Source organism: Leptinotarsa decemlineata, unplaced genomic scaffold (genome assembly GCF_025532065.1).
Source record: "Leptinotarsa decemlineata unplaced genomic scaffold, Ldec_3_MD MMD2_tig00078422_RagTag_RagTag, whole genome shotgun sequence".
NCBI classification, from domain to species: Eukaryota; Metazoa; Arthropoda; class Insecta; order Coleoptera; family Chrysomelidae; genus Leptinotarsa; species Leptinotarsa decemlineata.
The window spans coordinates 20,974,354-20,993,591 of record NW_027412747.1 but is presented as its reverse complement, the minus strand read 5'-3'; the positions used below and the strand labels follow the sequence as shown (position 1 = coordinate 20,993,591).

Sequence of the window (19,238 nt, the reverse complement as noted above, 5' to 3'; positions counted from 1 at the left end):
TCAATAGGCCCTCTCTTAAGAAAATTGGTCTACAACTATCTTGAAAATCTATATTAAAAATTAGTCTCAGCAATCTTTTCTGAGCAACAAAAACTCGTGGAAATTCCCTTGCACATCCCCAAGAAATGATATATTAAAGCTGATGTGAGAATAAGCCATAGAAAAGTAGACATTCATCAATCCAGAATTATCTAGAGTGTTTTTCAATTGTTTGATTGAGTAATATGCGGAATTGAGTGTGTTGCAGACCTTCTGAATATGACCGCTCCAGGTCAAATTTTCGTCTAAAGACGTTCCAAAAAACAAGACTTCGCTGGAAGATCGATACAGCCTGTAAAGTCGTTAGGAGTTCGGATCCCCTTCTCTGCATGGTCCGTGACCATGAGAGACAAGGAATTGGAGCATTTCTGATGCTGATGAACTCGATATAGTTTTCGACTCTGAACGAGGTGACCACAACTCTGTCACCGAGTTGGAACCCGTTCAGCAAAAAGCTCAGATGAAAGCCGCAGAGATCACCTTACTTCTGCGGAGACACAAGGATAAGCCAATGCCTGGGGTATTCTTCAATAACATTGGAAACCTTGGCTTATCAAAGCGCCTGACGTTCGCTTTTCTCAGGTCGAGTGGCATGAAGTCGGCAACTGAGGAGTTCATCATGGTTTGCCAGGATGATGTCTTTAACACCTTAGTCTACCGCAGTCGCGTGATGGGTATAGAGGTTCCTGACACAAGGTGCAGGGCCTGCCGCGAGGCGCCCGCAGCAAGTCCAGCATATGCGGTCTCGGCCTTTGATCATTTAACAATGATATAGGAAACGTCAAGTAAAAAAAACATGTAGATGTATAATACGGAATTAATAAATAACATAGAGATTACAGTACTATGATCACAATTATTTGGAAGTGTACTCAAAATACTCATTAATAGAATGAGAACGTCCCTCTAAAAGGTATTCTTTAACTTTCCGTTTGAAAGTAGACATTAATGGGATAGTCTTTATATTTGAAGGCAGACAATAACTTGGACCCTACTAGAGAGGGTGATTTTTGAAACAATCTCGTACGATGTTGCTGCAAGTTAATTAGATTTCCATTTCTTGTTGGGTAATTGTGACACTTTTAATTAGTTTCAAATTCAGACTCCTTCTTTTTAACAAAAAGCAGACAATTATAAATGTATATAGATGGTAGCGTAAAAATGTTTCTTTCCCTAAAAACGGGTCTACAGGAATCTGTGTGTCGAAGACCATACAACATACGTATTATCCTTTTTTGAGAGATGAATGCTCGACTGATGTTAATTCCCTCTCCCCACAAAAGCACATTGTAAGATAGTACTAAATAAACCATCGCACAGTAAATGTTCAGCAAATGCTCTTCATTCATAACCTTTTCAAGTTGTACTAATGTCTAAAAACTGGTGTTGATTCTCTTGCAAACATAATTTATGTGAACTTGTCAACTCAACCCAGAATCTATATGAAGAAGTGTTTTCCGACGGATAGATTTGAATTAACACCGTTTTGTCGGCATTGACTATACGTTTATTTGTGTGACACCATTTCGTAAATTTACGACTTATTGTGTTTAGTTTCGACAAAAAGTGATATTGATTTTGTACCTAAATGTTGAGGTAAATCATTGATATAAATCAGAAAAATTAGTGGCCCCAAAACTGAGCCTTGTCTACATTGAATTGAATTATGAAGCAATGATACTCAACTAATTGAGCTGAAATTTTGACACGTTTAATTTGGATGACAATGCATGGCTAGCTAAGTGTCGCCATTTTTTCATGAACCCCTTTGATATCGGTATCAAATGAAATGGTTCGCTGAAAATATCACGATAAATTCAATATGATGGGCTAGTTTATTTATGCACAACCATGGAATAAGTATCAAATGAAAGGTTTCGCTGAAAATAATACGAATATTAACATGACGTCACTCTATATCCAACGAACAGCCAAATATACCGGATTTGTTTTTTATGCACCCTCATGATTTGGCGATAGATCGATATGGTTTGCTGAAAATTATGCGGTAAATAAGTTGAAGTCTCTCTGATTTAGATATTGGAGTCTCTCATGATAATCATGATATGGATATAAAATGAAAGGCATCAGAAGGAAAACATTCAAAATGGCGAAAACAAGATGACCGTCATACCGATTTTGAAGGGTTATAAATCGAAAAAGGTTAGAAATAGTTTTGGCCTTCCTCTGTTAATACGGGGCTCTGCCAGAGGTGACCAACTCTTTCCCTGCTACTCGTGGGAACACACATGAATAAAACAAACATAAAAACCGACACAACAAAAACAAAAATCTCGAGGCTGAACAGAAGTGCTCTCCTCAATCTATGGCAGTGGCTGGGGATGAACAGAAATGTCCACCCCAATGTACCGCTTGGAATGAGGCTGGACACGGCAGATGACCTCGTGATGTAATACAAAGGCCAAGGCGTAATCGCATTCGTGGCGCCGAGGCCAAAAATGAGAAAGAGAGCGGTAGAGGCAGGAGTGGCAGCAACTATAGTGCACCCTTCTCCTCCCCCACTCCACCTCCAACAGAAAGGTCACTTCCTGCGGCGGGCGCTAAGAGCTCCGCCTTGAATAAAGGCAAGGAAGCAAGGAAGGCAAGGAAGAAGCCGCGCAACGACAGTAATGTCGCTGCACCTTCCAAAACCTTCACGGAGGCCGCTGTGAGACAGCATAAGGTTGCCAATGAGAGTGTGTGTTAGGCGAGTCTTGGCCTTCACCTGCCGATATAAAGAAAATGTCTCCTAGTGAACTGTTCACCTTCGTGGATAGGACAAGATGGCCTATGACCTAGGAGGACAACTCCTCGGGAGGATGTACAATGGGTCACATGTAGCCTAAGTGCTGTGGGCCTATACTCACCCTCCCTACTCTACAGATACACAATTTATATGAGGTCCGTTCAAAAAATAAGGTGAATGTTCAAATTTCTCGGGCTACGTACATTCGATTAGCGATTTTTTGTATATTTTATGTTGGTACACTGGACTTGAAAATATGTTCACAGTTTCAGCTATTTAGCTTGTTTAGTTTGTTGGTGAGAAGCATGAAATTTAGAAGTGTTTTGCGCGTTCGGCGATGATTTTCTGTTATCGAGAAAAAATGGTTCAAAGAGTTTAAATAAAATTTGTGTAAACAATGGAATTGAGTGCTCAGAACACTTGAAATGTTGACAGTGGCATACGGTGATTGTACTCTGAGTCAGAAAAATGTGAAGCTTCCCACAGAAGGTCGAGAAGATGTGAATGACGACGCTCGCTTTGAACGCCCCAGCCTATCAACAACCGAAAAAAATGTTGAGAAAGTGAAGAAAATTGCTATGGAGAATCCTCGAATCACTATTAGAGAAGTTGTTGAGGATATCGGCATATCCGTTGGCTCATGCCATGCAATTTTTTCGAAAATTTTGGGCACGAAGCGTGTGGCAACGAGGTTCATTCTGAAATTGCTGAATTTTAACAAAAAAAAAACCATAGCATAAGCAGAAAGTGTTGAATGACGTCAACGGCGATCCAGATTTGCTTAAAAGGGTCATATGGTTATGACATCAAAACCAAAGTCCATTTGTCCGAGTCGAAGAACCCAGGAGAGCCAAGATCAAAAGAAGCACGCCAAGTTCGATCAAATGTTAAGGTTTTGCTCACTGTTTTCTTCAATCTCCTAGTTCACTAGGAGTTTTTGCCACATGGTCGTACCGTCAGTAAGGATTATTATGTTGGAAGTTATGCGCCGCTTGCGAGAAGCAATACGAAGAAAACGTCCGGAACAATTAGAATTAATAGTAATTGCAGTTTATAGATCAACATTCTGCCAAAATGTTGATGAATTTCTACGAATTATGGTAAATGCTCTTGACATTGCTGAATCTTATAAGTCAAATCTTAAAAACCGAATACTTCTTGCGGGAGATTTTAATGTGAACTTCTTGGATGTAAATGATAACAATAGCAGCAAAGTAAAACAGTTATTCTCAACATATGGTCTAAATCAAGTTGTGTTTCTGAATACTAGATTTCAAAATAATAGAGGTAAATGTCTTGACAATATCTTTGCTAACTTCAATTATTCTGACGTCAATATAATCGATATTGGCTTGTCGGATCACTACGGTCAGCTAATGAATTATGTGTGTGATTATGATAAATCCCTAACACAATATATTAAAAGTAAAAACTATAGCAAAGGCAACATTGAAATGCTAGTAAATTACCTGAAAGCTGAAAAGTGGCGGGACTCCTATAATGCTGTCTCGAGCGAGGATAAATATAATGCGTTTTATGAAACATTTTTATATTACTATAATATTTGCTTCATTGGTCCAAATAAAAAACGTAAAAATATTTCTAAAAAATGGGTTACAGCTGAAGTGACTGCTGCAAAAAACAGATTGCTCTTTCTGCACTCTTACTGTAAAAAATATCCATCTGATAATAATAAACAAGCTTACAATGAGTACAAAAGAGTGTACAATCTTCTATTAATATCAGCTAAACAAGCTCATAATCAAAAATTCTTGGATGAATCAAATAATTATAACAAAGCTGTATGGCAAGTTATAAATCGTGAAGCTGGCAGAACCCAAAAAAAGGTTTATCCCAATGACATATCTGTAGACAGGTTAAACTCTTTTTTTGTAGAAAATGCTGACAGAATGATTCAGAAAATACCTAAATCCCCGATTGACTCTGAAACTTTACTCTCTAATATGAAACTTAATTCTGCACAGTCTCTATTCATTAAACCAGTCACTCCAGATGATGTGAGAGTAATAATAAACGGTCTTAAAAATAAAAAAACTGAAGATCTTGATGGTATAAATATTTTTATTATAAAAAAATGTGTATTATGGATTATTGATCCCCTGGCTGATATAATAAACTCCTGTATATCACAAGGTCACTTTCCTACTAAACTAAAAAAAGCTAAAATCATCCCTATTTATAAGAAAGGAGATCCATCTCAACCAATAAATTTCAGACAAATATCAATACTACCTTCGTTTTCAAAGATCTTTGAAATAGCAATCTATAGTAACTTAAACAGTTATCTTAATATGTTTAATACAATAATACCTCAACAGTTTGGATTCAGAAAAGGTGTTTCAACTTCTGATGCTATTCTTTCTTTAACCAAATTTATTGAAAATTGCTTTGAAAACAATCAACATTGTATAGGATTATTCACTGACTTATCAGCAGCATTTGATTGTGTTGATCACTCAACTTTATTGAGTAAACTCAATTATTATGGTGTTCGGGGAAACACGCTTGACCTATTCTCCTCTTACTTATGCAACAGAACTCAGACTGTTGAATGTAATAATGTAAGAAGTAATCCCCTTGAAATAATGAGGGGTGTGCCTCAAGGATCAGTTTTGGGACCATTACTCTTCCTAATTTATATCAACGATATGACGTCTTCTGTAACCTACCATAATACAGCAACAGTTCTCTTTGCTGACGATACTACAATCAGTGCTAGTATTGATAGACGGGAGGATCCCGAAATTGCCCTTGAGGCAATTATGAATCAAGCCAAAACATGGTTCTCGGCGAATGATCTCTTACTGAATGAAACAAAAACTGTAACTCTTAATTTTGATTCGAGAGCCTTAAACAACAGCTGTAATTATACTTCCACCAAATTTCTTGGTATTCTAATCGATAGTCACTTAAACTGGTCTGAACACATAAGTACTCTCTGTAACAAACTTGCTAAATGTGTATTTGCAATAAAAAAAATTCGAGAAGTAGTCAATCAAGAGGCTGCTCTTACCACCTACTTTTCTCTGTTTCATTCTCTTCTTCGCTATGGTATATTAGCCTGGGGAAACTCAGCTCAATCACATTTAATGAGAGTATTTATCTTACAAAAATCTGCTGTACGAAAAATTGTCAAAGCAAATTGGGACTCGAGCTGTAAAGTAATATTCCCAGCTCTGAAGATCATGACTTTATATGCCGTCATTGTATATGAAAAATTACTATATGTCAGGAAACATATTAATGAGTATTCAGCTCATTCTGATGTTCACGCCCATGACACCAGGTCAAAGAACAATCTGATAAAACCACAATTGAGGTTGCAAAAGACGCAAAAAGTGGACACTTACCTTTTCAATGCCCTACCCATCCATTTTCGCAACTTATCGTTTAAAATATTTAAGTACAAATTGAAAAACATACTGACTGAGCATTGTCTTTATAGTATTGACGATTTTACTAAAATAGCAACTGATAAACGTATTTTCTTGTAACTTGAAATTGTTATATTTAATTGTAGTTTGTATTATTGTGTGTAGTTTGTATTTTATTAACTGACTGGTCCATAAAATGTAAATTTTCTTAGCGACTCAAAATAAATATTATTATTATTATTATTATTATTATTATTTGTGGAGAAACAATTCATTGCTTTTGATCACGATAGTGCACCTGCTCACTCATCGTTGCTTGTTCGTAATTTTTTGTCCAAAAACAACACCGTAATCATGCTCCAGCCACCGTATTCATCAGATTCACCCACTGCGATTTTCTTCTGTTCCCAAGGTTGAAGAGAGCCATAAATGGACGGCATTTTGTGACGATTGAGGAGATAAAAATTGAATCAAGGACATACCAAAAAAGCATATCAGAACTGCTTCGAGGATTGGAAAAAACGCTGGCAAAATAGAAATCGATCACAAAATGAAAACACTGTCTGCGTTTGTAATCAACACATCAAAATGAAGGCAGTGTTTCATATGATGCGGCAATGGCAAATGGCAATCGTACTGCAAACACAGTAATGAAGAGTAGTTGGTAAAAAATAAGAGTTTAGTAAAGACTAAGCGGCATTGTCCAGTATGCCACCTCATAATTATTGATCCGTTGCTATCAATGTATCGGTGATTCTAGAGAAGGCCCGGCACTAAACCGACTATCAAGTTTTGCTGGGATCCTTATTTTTGTATTGAAATATTCCATTGCTGTTTCATTTGTATTTGGGTGTATATGTGGACCAACACCTGCGATGGGAGGAACACATTGATAACACAGTAAATTATATCAAATCAGAAATCTGATTAATAAAAAGCTTTTACTTATGATTTACCACTCACTCGCTGAATCTTTATTGAGGTACTGTATCATTATATGGGGTGGTCTCAGTAAAACATTATTACACGGTCTCGAGTTTATGCAAAATACCATAATAAAAATAATTTTTAAGAAAAATAGAAGGTACTCAACTGAAGACCTTTACAAAGAAACTGGCTTATTTGATACAAGAAAACTCACGTACTAAATCTGAGCAGAAAACAAATGTTCCCCTCTGTAGACTAACACACACACAGAAACTTATACCATACTTTGGTCCAAAATTGTTAAACCTAGTCCCTTTAGAAATCAGAGTAATTCCTAATAAACGTAAAATGAAATCAAAACTGAAAGAATATGTGAACCAAAATTATAACAAACTGAAAACAGTATATGAACTCGAATAAAAATACAGACCTCACGGTCTCGAATAAAAATACAAACAAATAACGATATTCTCTCTCCCTCGCAATTAATTTAACTTTGTTTTTTTTCTTTCTTTCTACTCACCACTCATTAAATGAATAATCAATGTAACCCAGTTTGTTGACTACAACACAAGCATTGCTTAGTTAGCTAAGCTTGGACTCAAAATTTCCAGTTTTAGTTAGTTCTTTCCTTTTTTTTCTTCTAGTTTATCAAGTTATCTAGTTTTAATTTTGAATTCATATTGTAGATTATACTTACCTAAATAAAATTTACTTTACTTCACTTAATTTATGAGAACATTCACGTCTTTATTTGATTGTAAAATTGTACAATTTTTTGTAGACAATCGAATGATTTACCACTACAATTTGACTCATTTCTAGAATAACACGTATCATTATGGTATCATTAATTGCAAAAATGCAAGAAAACGATATTTTTGACTTCTTTCGCACGCACAGTATCGGTGGGAAAATTTGGTATTTTTTTTCATAACAGTGTAATTAATATCTGTGCTGAAGCTCAGCTCTAAGTGAATTACCATAAGCTCACAAACTTTTCTCTCATTTCGACTGGACTAATAGTACATTATTTAGAAAGTAAGCGGTGCCGCATGATACCGAGCAAGACAGAATTAATGATCTTGACTTTTCTTTAGTTCTTGTAGTCACTTGGTGCTCGATGCTCAGGTGAATGCCGTCGAAAGAAAGAGACAATTTCAGTTTCGTTTGACGTTTCACGGTGCGCGAGGTGAAAATCGGAAATCCTGTGTCTTTTTCCATGTGGATTTATCTAACGTGGTAGGATAGTGCAGCGAGTGTTTCAAAATTGCCTTCCAGACGGCGACGGAAAATTTTGGATTGTACGTATCGTTATTTTGATTTTGCCATATTTTTGAATGATGTGGCATATTTGGTGGAAGTTTTATAATAAATGTACTGGTAATTTGGATCGCTCTCAATTTTGTTTTATGTTTATACCTTGAAAAGCTGGCATTTTTGCGAAAGTGAATTGTGTTCCAAACTAAAAGAGTGGCCCTGTTATTATACGCCAAAGTATTAATAATATTCATTTCATAATTAGTCGCATGAATGCGACTAATTATGAAATGAAAATTTCTACGAAAAATGTTTTGAACTCAATGTACGAAGGCGTAGAAGGACTAAACATTATTTTGAAAATAAAATCACGTGATTTAGAGTTTGAATTCTAAATTCAGGAAAAATTCCGAGTTTCGAGTCAAAATTTAGCAAAATGTCGAGTCCAAAGCCGGAGTATAACAAAATTTCCAGTTCAAAGTAAGAATTTACTGAAATTCCGACATTAAAAAAGTTTTAAAGTCATAATTCAACAAAGTTTCGAGATCCAAGTAGAAATTTACAAGTTTGAATTCATAATTCAAAAAATTCCGTGTTCAAAGTCACAATTTAAGAAAAATCTGAGATCAAAGGCAGAATTTAACAAAATTTCTAGTTCAAAGTAAGAATTTACTAAAATTCCGATATTAAAGTCGAAATTCAATAAAATTCAGAGTTTTACAGTCCTAATTTAACAAAGTTTTAATCTCAAAGTAGGAATTTACTTCAGGTTTGAAGTCATAAATCAAAAAATTCTGATTTTGAATTCAAAGTTCAACAAAAATTTGAATTCAAAGTCGGAATTTAACAAAATTTTGAGTTAAAGTTGGGATTTGAAAAAATTCTGGAATTTGAAGTCTTAATTTAGAGAAAAATCCGAGTTTGGAGCTATAATTTAGGAAAAGTTACAGTTCAAAGTCAGAAATTCTCTAAATTCTGAGTTCAAAGTTAGAATTTACAAAAATTCCGCGTTTAAAATTGGAATTGGAGAAAATGCCGAGTTTGAAGTAATGATTCAACAAAATTTCGAGTTCAAAGTTGGAATTCACTTCAAGTTTGAAGTCATGATTAAAAAATTCCGACTTGAAAGTCATAATTTAGCAAAAGTCCTAGTTCAAAGACGGAATTTTCCAAAATTCCGAGTTCAAAGTTAGAATTTACAAAAATTCCAAGTTTAAAGATGAAATTCAATGAAATTTGGAGTTTGAAGACCTGATTTGACAAAATTTCGAGTTCAAAGTAAGAATTTACTCTAAGTTTGAAGTCATAATTGGAAAATTCCGAGTTTAAAGTTATAATCTAGTAAAAGTCTTAGTTCAAAGTCGGAATTTGACAAAATTTCGAGTTAAATGTCGGAATTTTATAAAAGCCTGAGTTCAAAGTCTTCTAAAATTCCGAGTTCAAAATCGGTATTCGAGAAACTTTCTAGTTTAAAGTTGGAATTCACTAAAATTGCGAGTTTGAAGTCATGATTTCAAAAAATCCGACCATAATTACTAGTTCAAAGTCAGAATTTAACAAAATTTTGGATTCAAAATTGAAATTCACCAAAATTTCGAATTTAAAGTCGGTATTCAATAAAATTAAAATTCCGAGTTCTTACTCAGAATTCACTAAAATTCCGAGTTTGAAGTTTGAATTCAACAAAAATTCTGGAAGTAAAGTCAGAATTTAACAAAATTATTATTCAGTGTCATTACTTTTCGAGTTTGAAAGCCGTGGATTTTTGGAATTTCTTCCTGACGTTTCGCTGGCGCGAGTGGCTAGCTTCTTCAGAGGTTTAACCATCATGGACAGCAAGCCATGATGGTTAAACCTGGACAGCAAGCCATGGTGGTTAAACCTCTGAAAAACAATGACACTGAAAACCTCAGCCGTGAAAGCCTAAACCATTTTGTCAAAATTATTATTCACTATAATCTAAAAATAACGGACCATCCCTCAAAAAAAGAAAGATATATTAAAGTTTTCACAAAATCGCAACATATGTTTCACTATACGATAGCTTCCGTAGGCGTATTCATACTCAACACGCCTGAAGAAGTTGTATAGTAAAACAAATTAGTGTTTCAGTTTTGTAAACCATTCATTGAAAATCTCAAGATAAATTGTTACTTGAAAACGATATGAATTTTTATCAAATATTGGCCAATTCCATTACATAAAAGAAAATTGATTGACAAACTGCAGACACTCGTTTCGTTTATTATACAAATTAGATTTTTTAGTGAGAGAGAAAACTTCCGGACGAGAAGGTCACACAGGTAGCTATAGCTGCCTTCGTGGATATGTTAGTTATCGCCTTTTAAACATATGCTTCCGTCAGAAGACCCCTGGCAGCTATAGCTATCTGCGTGATATCCTGGTCTGAAAATTATCATACAAAATATATGTTTTATAACATACAGGACAGAACCTCGGACAGGGATGTCACGTGGGTAGCTATAGCTGGCTTCAGCCAGAAGACCCCTAGCAGCTACAGCTATCTGCGTGATATCTCTGCTCGATAATTCTTATACAAAATAGATGTTTCATGAGTGAAAGAACTCCCGAATAAGAAGATCACGCAGGTAGCTACAGCTGCCTTTGTGTATATGTTAGTTATCGCCTTGTAAACATACGGTAAAGAAACGCCTGAAGAAGCCATTGCATGGCTTCTTCAGGCGTTTCATGTTGCGTTTTTGTAAAACTGTTCAGTGGAAACCTCACAATGAAGTGTTTTTTGAATACGTTACATATGGCTTCAGTCAGAAGACCCCTGCAGCTATAGCTACCTGCGTGACAATCCCTGTCAGAAAATTATTATGTGAAACCGGTCAAACCGTTTTGATTGTTTGCAAGAAAACTGTTGAAGTACAATATTGAATCGTATTGGGTCTGATATACCTTGCGGTGAAATTGCACAAAAAGTAAAATGCGACAGAAATGCGCAGTTCAGGCGCTTTTTGAGCATTGTTGCGAAGCCTCGTTTATGTTTGATATTCGTGGATTGATCTTCTATAGGGGGAGTCGTCATCGTCTTTATTTCTCAGGTTTGTCCTTCGAGTCAGTAGGATCCAGAATGATTTCATGGTTCAGCAGCATCACTGATGAGACCTAGGGCGGGTCGAAACAGCGCTTTCCCGTGTAGGATCACTAACACTCCGTTTTTTGGTACTGGTGTCAACTTTTTAAACAAATAATAGTTGAAAATAAGTGAATTGATTAAATATTTCATAAACATGTCAATTTTTCAGCTAATACTTACTTCATGATATCAAGGAAAGATTTTGAGGACTGTTTCATAATGCTTTCAAGAGTTGTTGTGAATTGTAAATTCCAAAAGTGATGGCAAGTTATATAATGATAGTTGACTAATTAACAAACATTTTACTCTTCGTAGATAATTCCTAAATATTTATTAATGTTTATCATTTAGCAATGATTAATATTTGGCTGACAAATCTGGGTTTTAGAAAGCGCTAATGACAAATCCATTGGGATTAAGGCTACTTTCTTCTGCATACTCGGCCCATGAATTGTTGCCATAACATTCGATTATGTCAGACTTAAATTGGAGACACATAATACTTATATACATAATATCATAATGTCATTCATTGCATGTAATTGCATAGTATTGAAGGAATGTTTGAAGAGAAATGCAGATTGTCTCGTTACCTAGTATACTTAGTAGTATTTTTGGAGTTGAAGAGTGGATTTCAACGTTTCATTTGACGAGATACTCAAAGATACATAAAGTATAAGGTCGATTCAAAAGTGACAGAACTGTAATATCTCAATGAACACTTATTCAAAAATCAAAATGAATTTGAAAATCCAATTGTTTTCTAACGAAATGATGATCCCCACATTTTTTTATTTCTTCAAAGGATTGGTTGGCGTGCTCTTTCACCAGATTTGACTCCTCTCGTTTTTTTGAGGTCGAGAGTTCATGTTACGCTACCTGGGGACAATACGGAAATCAAGAGACAGAATTACCAAAAATTGTGCTATCACTACCCCACAAATATTCCAAATTGTTAGATACGATTTCAACGTTTTATTTGACAAGATACTCGTTTCAAAATGTTTGTCCGTTTCTATGAGTCTACTTAAAACGTTAATATTTCAATTTATTCGAAAGCGCCATTTGAGTCAGTGCACTTCTACCAACATAACAAGTCGAATAATTCCATCAGCATAAACATTGTCTGCTTGGGATTCGAAGAAGTTGACGAATGCCGTTTTTTACATGGACCTGATTGGCAAAGGTTTTAGCGGGAGAAAGTTATCGAACTGCTTGAAAATATGGTAGTCGGTTGCAGAGGGGTCTAGGGAGTATGGTGGGCAAGGCTGAACTTCGACAATCAATTCTGTTTTGACCCACGATTGTTTTATCGTGAGTATGAAATGCTTGATCTGTTTAAAATCTGTTTAAAATCTGTTTTTCCGTTAATCAGCTGCCGCCCCCATACGAACGACAACTCTCAGAACTTGTGGGAGCTAAGGACTAACGAGGTCTCACCTTTCAACGTGTGATTCCTAACACAAGAATTACACTATCTCTTGTGAAATGATAGGATAAGAAAAATAACTACACACATCGAAAAAGTCTAGGAATATTTTTATAACATACTAAATATCATAAAAATAAATGCATGAGGTCGTTTAATTTCGATTAAATTGGTACACTCGACCACCCTGTAGATTTCTATGGGTTGAACAAAGCCTGCAAAAACGGTAACTAATCTTTTATCAAGTTTTTTACAAATTGTAGGTTTTCGGCTAAAATGAATAATCTGAAAGTGTCGAGTTTGTACATTCTATGCAGTTCTTGCTCAGCAATTAAACTGGAAATATTGTGCTTTAACATGGAACGCCATCACTTACCATTGGCTGAGATGAATAGAGCTGTAGGGCTTCTTCAAGGTGGCATGCGACAAAATGATGTAGCTCTTCGTTTGGGGGTCTCCCAAAGTGTTATCAGTCGATTGTGGCGGCGTTTCCGTGAAACTGGCAGTCCATCCGAACAACATCCAGGGCGAGGACGCGCTACAACTGCAGTTCAAGACCGATTTTTGGTCTTAACCGCAAGAAGACAACCGACAATCACAGCACCTGAGTTGGTTAACGTGTTGCAGCAGACGCACCAGGTAACCATTCGTCGTGATACTGTCAGAAATCGACTGCATGAAGCAGATCTCCACAACAGAAGGCCACTTAGATGTCCACCTTTGTCGAGAGGCAATCGCGGTAGAAGATTAGAGTGGTGTCAAGAACATCAAAACTGGGATGCAAATGATTGGCCCACAGTTCTGTTTACAGACGAATCCAGATTTGGATTTCATCCAGATTCTCGTCGAGTAAGACTGTGGAGACGACCTGGAAATAATGAACGTTTGAGACACGTCAAGGAAGTCCACACATAAAGAGGTGGAACAGTAATGCTATGGGGCGGAATCATGATTGGCGGCAGAACCGATCTCGTTTTTCCAAATCGCTCCCTCACAGCTCAACAGTACCTCGACACCATTCTTCTACTTATCGTCCGTCCGTTTGGTGGTGCTGTTGGTGAAAACTTCCACCTAATGCACGATAATGCTCGTCCACATGTCGCGCGTCTAGTGACTGACTGGCTCACCAACGAAGGAGTTGATGTATTGCAATGGCCAGTACAATCACCGGACCTGAATCCCATCGAGCATGTGTGGGACATGCTTCCATGAAGCATATGGGGAACATTCACACAACGTTTCAATTGAGAGAGCAATCGCTGAATGGGCAAATGTAAATCTCATTTTGTCGATGCACGATAGATGTAGGGCCGTAATAAACCAGCGTGGAGGCCATACTTTGTACTGATTCCAATTTTTTTTGTAATATGATTTTTTTTCGGGGTGCCAAAGGAGAGCCATATTTTTTTTTTAGTTTTGCTTATATGCGCACTCAGTATTTTTGACCATTCAATAAATTTTGTTGTAAGTTACATTCGTTTAATAATCACCCGTCAACTTTTTTTCCCTAAAGCGATCTAAAAAAAAATTATTGTCATTTTTAAAAATATCCCTAGACTTTTCCGATGTGTGTAGTTATAGTCTATTTCAAAAGAGTGTAGAGTAATAAATCATGAAGTGTCATAAAATTTGCCTGAATTTCGTTGTCGTCCATGGGCGTAGGCAAATCTTAGGATTATTAAACTTAATAATTAAAGTAAATTAAAAATTACAGACATAGATAATAATAAAAGGCCATTTTTGGGAAGTAATTTGGTCTAAAACTAAGTACCTACATGTATTTAGGTAAGTAAAATTTCTTAAAAAAAGATTAAGATTAATTTTAGTGGTTCTTGTAAACTTATTTAATATGCAATTTGGGTTCATATACTTGAGCATGATTTCTCAAAAAAGGGTTAACACTTAGTTCCGAGGTGCCATGTCATTATAATAATCCCTTTTTGACCCTGCCCACCAATCATGCAATACCTATTAAACCCAGGTAATTAAGAAAAAGGGTTTAAATATATTGTAATGGTGTCTTAAACATTCGAGTTATAATAGTAATTGTTACTACACCAATTAAACGTACAGTGATATTGTGATATAGAAATAGTGAAAAAGTTATAAAATGGGGACATTTACTCCAAAGAAAAGAAGTGTAAAAAATTCTCCGCTATCTGTTTGCGAAAAAGTTATAAATTATTAACTGGCTGTCAAATAAAGGTATTCAGTTTGAGACGAATTCAGTAAAGAAGGAACTACTAGCCATAGTGAAACAACATAAATCTCGCTTCATGAAATATGCCGTAGAAGATGTAGCAGAAAAGTATAAAGTAACTGTGCTGCGCCTACCGCCATATCATTGCGAATTAAATCCTATAGAACTTATATGGGCACAAGTTAAAGGATATGTTGCAAGGCACAATACCACATTTAAAATGAAAGATGTCAAGGTATTGTTTGATCAAGCCATTATGGAAATCACATCAGAAAACTGGCAAAAAGCAATCCAGCATGTTTTAAAAGAGGAAGATAAAATGTGGGAACTGGACAACTTGGTCGATCAGGTGGTTGACCCTATAATTATAACACCAGGGGATGATGACAGTTCTTCGGATGAAGACTATACTGATGTAGAATAATTTAATTGAATTGTAAATATACTGTAGCGGGATAAGCAATCTGGACAGAGACCAGTGTATCAGTGACAGTGACACTTTTGCTTAGGTTAGGGTTTAGAATTAAGGGTAGTCTGAATAATTATTTTCTCGGAAGGTTCTCGAAAATTGTACCTAGTAATCTCTAGAACATTCAATTAGGGTATAAATAGAGTGTTGTTAAACGTTAAGGGAAGTTCACAGTTTTAGTATTGTTCAAGTGTCAAATTGTAATAACGTATCCAGTAAAGTTCTTGTCGTTTTTGTGAATGAATTGATTTAAAGTCCCCACAAGTGTTTCAATACGTAAAGTTCGTTCGTGTGTGTTTGTGAGTATTTCCCGATTTCGGTTCGTATATATTTTATTGTTACATTTTATATTTTTTTAATAACACTGTTCTGCTGTATTAAATTTTTATTTCCTTTAATATAATTTTTATGAATGCATATTCTTTTGGCAATTATCCCACTAGCGCGCCTCTGGCTCAGTATTTATCCGTCGATAACAATGGACAAATCCCTTAAAACAGGGTGATACCTACCTGCTCTTTATGAAACGACATAATTTTGCAATGCGGACTAAGGAAGTGACAGAATTTATTGACGGATCACCCTGTAGCGCTTTTGAATACTTAATGAGATTTTATTACTCTACACTCTTTTGAAATAGACTATAGATGTAGTGTAGACAAGACAAGATTTAATTCTAACTGTACTCTTACAAGGTTTGAAACGTAAATGAATGAGTTTTACAAAAATGGCAATGTTTCACATCGATAGATACAGAAGAGATTTCAGATTGATCTTTGGAGGGATAAACAAAGGTTTGAATTAACATAGTTAGGAGAGATCATGATAGCGGGTAATTCCCAAGATAAGGGATACAAGGAAAAATTAAGTAATTAAAAAATTTAGCTATTTTATTTGTAGCTTACAATATTTGCGTGAAATACTCGTAGACTTAAATGTACGGGTTGCTTGAGAAAATATAGTCGAGAATATTGAATTTTATGAGGATAAGTGGATTAAAAAAGACCCGTACATTTGAGAATTATCTGGAAAACCCCGATTAGGAATAATGAGAAAAATTTAATAACGTAAACAATATTAGTTAACAATACATAAAATAAAAATAATGCCACAAAACAGTCTGTTTTGTTATACAAATTTTAGAGCTGGCAACTCTAGGCTGAATACTAATAAATTAAGATTCACTTGATAAACATAATAATTTCGATAGCAAGATTTTGAGACCGAACAAATTCGTTTGATTTTAGGACGGTATTTAGGAAACGTGCCGTGCAGAAATGTATCACCTTTGCATATAGGGGCATTTTTTTGCTGACATTTTGCCTCCAATTGTCAAATACGGACTGCCTTATACAGTACTATTCCCGAGTAGAGGGGACTGAATCCTCCGGGAGAAGGAAATATTAAGAGCAGGTAGTTGTTGGTTCACAGATGGATCAAAACCACCTTCCGGTTCTGATGCAGGTGTTTTCAGTCGCAGAACCAGGACAGAAATATCAACCTGCCTAGGGACCTATGCGACTGTATTTCAAGAGGAAATCTATGCTATTGAATTGTGTGCGGATATATTGGTAGAATCTAACCTCATACACAAGTCTAAAAATATTATCGGACATTCAAGCGGCGTTGGAAGTTCTTGGCTCCTACCGAGTAACGTCTAAATTGGTAAAAAATTGCCAAAAATTACTCCTCAATAGGAAGACTCAACAAATTGTATCTGCTCTGGATTCCTGGCCATACTGGCCTGGAAGGCAATGGGGCTGCTGACTTCCCTGCCAAAAAGGGTGCTGTAAGCAGCTTCATCGAACCAGAACCTGTCATTGGCATCGCTTCAGGCTTTGCCAAACAAACATTGAACACCTGGATGGCAAGAAGATTTATGGACTTCTCGCAAAACCAGGATTGGCTCGCTCCAAGGCGTTAATCCACTCTTCGATGCTTGAAACCAAACAGTTGTTGCACTACAGTATGAATGAACTATGACGTCTAACAGGCCTTCTCACAGGTCACTGTCGTCTGATTGATGAAACAGCAAAGTTCATACTTCGTGACTACCCCGCTGCGGACCAAATCAGGTTTCCAGAGTTTGTCAGAGCCGCACTCTCACCATTTGACCTAAAAGATCATTCACCATATAAACTAATCGGCTTCGTAAAGAAGCTGGGTTAATTTGGTGGAGTGGGAATAGGTGTGAGCCTTGCGAGCCACTCACTTTTAATCTAACCTAACCCTCCACTGCTGGTTCAGGGCCTATATATGGTCCTGTCACACTCATCCGTCTCTGGCACACCCAACAATTTTTTCTGTTGCCTGCGATACCAGAGAATCCTGGCACTAAGTATATAGTCAATCTGTCCGCTAGTTTCCGCAGTTTTTACGGCATTCTCAGACTAGTCTCGATGTCACTTTTGCGTCCATCAGTGCCTCAAGTGTATCCTGGCTATTGATCCGATCATTGTTGAAGCCCCAAATTAATTATCCCTACGCATCACAAGGAATTCCTGGAAGACTGGTGCTTACTGACCGAGTGAGTAGCCGATATGTAGATTTCTCCCAGCACGACAAATGCCAGCTCTCGTCCCATGTTCGGTTTTCGACTGGTCTACCGAAAATGTTCAAGGAATGACTGTTCATCCTCCACTCTTTGCTGTTTGAGACATCGGCCACAAAGTTATATCGGTGTCATGTGGTCCGAGAACGTGTTTAATGTTCCTTCCTCCACATATTCCAAAATTTGTGTTTTGCACGATACCTCATATAACTCAGTGAGTTTTTCAGTTAGAAAATGTAGAGGAGCACCTCCAACGCAACTATATGAGTGGTTTTCATTGTTTCCATAATTCCCAAACATGCAAGACTTTGCCTTCTGCTTAGTTTATTAATAGCATTACCTATCGTTTTTTTAATTTCTGTCTACCAATATCATGGGTTCCATAACCACGGTGTAGAGCCAAAACATCATGTCGGGTTTGAGCCCCCATGTCTTTCCTCAAGGGATTATGGCCAGTATCATTGTTACCTCCGGCATTCTTAGAACTTTTCCTAGATGATGGTTCCAATTCAGCCTGAAATCTGGCACTCCCAGATATTCGACCTTCACCGACGAATTTATCTCTTCACCACGACGTTTTAGAGATCCTAGGTCCACTGTTGTGACTTTCTTGATAAACACTACTATGGTCATTTCGTTGCGCTTATATTCAGCGTTTCTACATCGGTCCATGACATTATATTATAATATTTCCTTGAGCTAGGATGACTAAGTCATCTACGTAGTCCCGTACTTTGTGTTCAATATGGGCCAAAGACGGGTAACTCCTTCATTACTAGGTTCCATAACAGTGGGGACAAAACTCCTCCCTGCTTCTCCCCCTTGCTACCCGTACCATTACTGTTCTAGATGACGGTTGTCATATCAATATTTCTCTAAGCAAACATTCCAAGCATACTTCACGATGTTATAACCATAGTTCTTCTTCTTTGTGAAAGAGTATATAAAGTTAGGTTAGGTTAACACGCTTTCCTTCTTGTAGGTCATCTTCCCGGTATACTGTGTGTTCTTGTAATGTAGTGGCGGGTTAGTTTTAATTAAAATATATATCGTTCATCGTTTGTATTACTATACCAGTTAGTACAATTTTTTAAATGAATTATTGAATTTACATTG

The 19,238-nt window shown here is 36.5% G+C and overlaps 1 protein-coding gene across 4 annotated transcripts in view; it reads left to right on the top strand.

Annotated features, from left to right (window-relative positions):
* The first annotated feature begins 8,176 nt into the window (after window positions 1-8,176).
* The window catches only part of Cpap1-h (cuticular protein analogous to peritrophins 1-H), an 86,238-nt gene continuing 75,176 nt past the window's right edge, over window positions 8,177-19,238 (top strand). The window contains exon 1 of one of the 4 annotated variants that reach the window (XM_074186416.1): window positions 8,177-8,411. The gene's annotated coding sequence lies outside the window, so the exon portion shown is untranslated. Of the gene's footprint in view, window positions 8,412-9,930; window positions 9,939-19,238 lie in introns of those variants that run through there. The other 3 variants (XM_074186415.1, XM_074186422.1, XM_074186418.1) reach the window with 3 other exon arrangements.